Source organism: Anas acuta, chromosome 3, assembly GCF_963932015.1.
Source record: "Anas acuta chromosome 3, bAnaAcu1.1, whole genome shotgun sequence".
Lineage (NCBI taxonomy): Eukaryota > Metazoa > Chordata > Aves > Anseriformes > Anatidae > Anas > Anas acuta.
In genome coordinates this window covers 24174530-24178434 of record NC_088981.1, presented here as the reverse complement: position 1 = coordinate 24178434, position 3905 = coordinate 24174530, and the positions used below count along the sequence as shown (strand labels likewise).

General features: G+C 37.3%; 1 long non-coding RNA gene across 1 annotated transcript; it reads left to right on the top strand.

The window, feature by feature from the left end:
• The first annotated feature begins 2157 nt into the window (after positions 1–2157).
• On the top strand, positions 2158–3905 carry LOC137853623 (uncharacterized). Its single transcript, XR_011094599.1, has 2 exons — positions 2158–2303; positions 3642–3905. It is a non-coding gene; the product is annotated as an uncharacterized lncRNA (long non-coding RNA).

The following is a 3905-nucleotide window of genomic DNA, read 5'->3' as shown; positions in this document are numbered from 1 at the left end:
AAATGAAACACAGAGCCAAAGAATGACCTTCCAAGTCTGGGAAATGTGCACAGAGGAGAGGGAATGAAACAAACAGATGATAACCAGCAATGAGGACTTTGGAAGAATTGGCAAAGAAAACGGTGGTGGAGAATGAAGCTTTCACTTGGGCCATGGCTTGGACTCTGAGCAATTCTGGGAGCCGACAAGAACTGCCAAGGCAGAGAAATTGGGTAGATTGAGGCTGGCAGAGGAGTCCCAGGTGTGGAGAGTAGTGTGTAGCTGTTGAGAATGAAACCGAAGCCTGATGCTGGAGTGGGACAAAGAAGGCAGAAAGTTAGAAAGGACTATTCCAGCTGTTGCCTCACAGTTTTATCAATATTGTAATAACAGCATGGCACAGTAACTTGTTTTCAGCATCATTTAAAAAAAATACATTTGTAAATATTTTTTCCATTTTATTTGAATTTTGCATTACATTTTTTTCCCAAAGGAATTTGCTTGTTTGTCTCTCTTGGAAAAGATGTGAGCGCTAGATGGACATTTAATGAATCTGAAATTAAACACTGTTTTACTTCAATACATCTACTTTAAGCTTTTAGAAAAGCAGAGAAATTAAGATGCATCTTTTTGTGAAAACCATTTAGATGTCTAATGTAAAGCTTAAGCTAACAAATACAGAATGGTTTTAATGAACTTTTTCATTTTTTATTTTTTATTAATTACCTTAAAGATGTAAATAAAGCCTGAGTATTTCATACTAATTATACTCTGACTTCAGTTCTAGAGCTCTTCTGCAGAATTCTTAATCTTACTAGGATCCTATAGAGAAGTAATATTTAGAAAAAGCAGGACTATAGTTCCAGTTTACATATAACGTGTTTTTTTCATCAGAGATAACCTTTTAATAAGACAATACAGATATTAGTCATAAAATTTATTTAAATAGGTTTCCTGCATTTAACAATGATTTTAATAATTCTGCATGTTGCATACATTTTTAGAAAAATGTTTCTTTAAATGCAGTAGTGTTATTAATGCAACAATAGAGTACTTGTGGTGCCATCAGAATGAATGACATATTCTGGAAGTTATTTTAAAAGTAAGAACAGAACATATGTTCAGAACGCATTAAGAACGGCTCTGCGAAGTCCAGAAATCAGAGTAGATCATATGTTGCGGTGTACCTTGGGAATATTCAAAATAATTAAGAGCCAAAGTAAAGCTTTTATCGGTAAAAGAAGCATCAGATTATCTGGATGCAGCGTGTTGAACCCTTATGACCTTTAAAATCAATTTTGCAATGCTACTCCTAGCATCTAAGTCCAATGGAAAAGGAAAGCACTTGGCACCCCACAGGCTTTTGAGCTCTCAGGAGCACGTGCCCGCTAAATCACTGCAATTAGCCAGAAATTAAACTGGCTGAGGATACCAACCAGCATCTCTTCCTTGCTAAGAACAGACCCCGAGTGGTCTGACTGTGGCTACAGCATTGTCAGTTGCTAAGGGGACAGTGCTGGTCCAGTGTGTTTTTCTGCGGGATTACCTGTGATCACTTTTGAAGAAGAACATTTATTCCATAAAATAGACACGATTTTCTGAATGGCTGCTTGTTCATATCATGTATCTGCCTCTTTTCACATCACTGTCATGTGTCATGGTTTCTCTAATTAGAAGCCCACAGATGTGTTCTGTAAGGAAGTACCATTGTTTCCATCCACTTGTATGTTGAGAGATCTGCATGTGATACCTTTCTTTGAAAAAGCAACATTTTTCTGTTGTTGTTCATGTAACGTTTATATTAAATTGTACATACTATTTTGCTGCTGTAGCTGAATGGCTCATTTTTTCCTATTTTGCAGGAATTGTGTAGGCTGCTTGCTGGTCTTTGAAATGATTAGACTGATTTTCCAAGCAAATGAGGCTTCTGTCAACATGCTTGCTTTGTGAAATGCTTCTGCCTGTCAAAGCTGAGGGGAACCTCAGCTTTGAAACGGTTGATCAAGTTCATCAAGATCCCAGAGATAATTAGGTTCCTTCTAGTTTTGTGGAAATGAACATCCATGTAGAGGAAGGGGAAAATGAAATTAGTGCCCCCATTGAAGAAAAAGCCAGGAGAAATGATGAAGTGTCATCAATTATGACAGTTTATTGTTTATACTTTTTGTTTGGCAGCTTCTTGACTGACCAAATGTCTTATGCAAAGCTCTGGAATAATTGCAGCATGTGCTGTTACCTCTGGTGGTATAGCAGAGGATGTGATGGGAAGAGCTAAAAATACCCCTCTGAGGAGGGAGGGAAGTGGTGAAAGTCTACATCTGCAGGTAACCTGTCTCATGGAAAAAAATGTCATGTCCACATGGGTTTTGGATTAATTTGACACAGGATTTTTTGGCACAGTTTTAGTTTATAAATTCTGTAATTTGTAAGAGGTCATGTTTTAACTGATAAGCACATTTTCTTTGGGATTGCACTTAGCAGTCCTAACTGTACCTTCACGATGCTTTTGTTTCGTAACAGTGCAGCACAGTGGAATGACGTTTACTTCAGTAACCTGAGCCACCTGAGTTCTTTGAATGTACTATTAAGAGTCCTTGTTGAATTTATCCAGCCCTAAAGTATGCATGCAACTTGTGTGGCTAATTGAACATCAGCGAAAATAATAAGCACCAAAATTCACATTTTTATTTACATTTTCAGATTTTTTCTGTAGCAGACATTACCCACAGATTAGCAATATGAAACTGAACAACAATCTTTGCTTGCTCTTTGTCTTAGCTCACAAGACCCTTTCCAACTGTATCTGAGTTGAAAATCTGACCTCATGGAGTCCTGTACTTGGCAGCAGGAAGGTGCTGCTGGAAATATTCTGAGTTTCTCAATCATTTATTCATGAATATGAAGTTACACGCTGAGTGGTATTTGGCCAGATAATTTGCTTCAGGAGTCGGGTTTATGATCCTCATCCAACAATGGCAGACTTGAGGGTATCTGGTAGATCTCTCTTACCAGATGTAGCCAGGCAATTTCTGTCAGAGGGCCCAGGCTGTCTTTCATAACCTTTTCACAAAAACTCTGAGAAGCTAAGACTGAGAGTCACAGATTGTTTGCTTAGTGCCAACAGCCTGATAATGCAAACCTTAATATTAAAAGGTCAGGCATTTAACGTCCTAGTAAAGAGCACTTTGTGTGAGAAACTAATCTGAATAGACTTAACTTCCAAATCTGATTGGCAGCATACACAAATTTGCTGCCAGCAATTCTTAGGGAAAGATGTAAACTGATATCCCAAATCAATTAGGACAACAGCACTGTATTATAATTCTTAGCCATCTTTTCAGTTACTGGAGCAAGTATAGCTTTGAGAGCTATCTTTTGAAGATACCTCAGAGGTCAGGTTTTTAACTTCAACATTCTGGGTTAGAGCATTTGGGATTGTCTCATTTGTTTTGCTGTTGCTGCAAGACATATTTTTACATTGTTGTAAATAATCTGCAAGGGTAGAATACCCTAGAAGTGTACATCAAGCTACGGGAACTTTATTAAGGCTCCTGGTTTAAAAAAACAGGCAAACAAAACAACCAACCAACCAAAAAAAAAAAAAAAAGTTTTGGTTCTGTGGGAGTTTTCATCTATTCTTTCAAAATCTGTTTTCATTCCAGATTGGAAGACAACCAGACAAAAGGAACACATGAGCGAGTGCATGCACACGTGTATGCACACAGAAACATGTACCCTTGGAAGACCCCACTAAGTGAAATTTCAACAAAAGGTTGAGTTCTCTTACAGAAAGAGTTTATTTTGATAAAATCAAGATGGTTCATTTAAATTGCAATATTAAGTTAAATATGATAAGAAGTAAAAAGACTTGAAACAAAAAGGCGCTTTGTTCTGTTTTAAATAAAATACCTTGCATATGCTCTTCA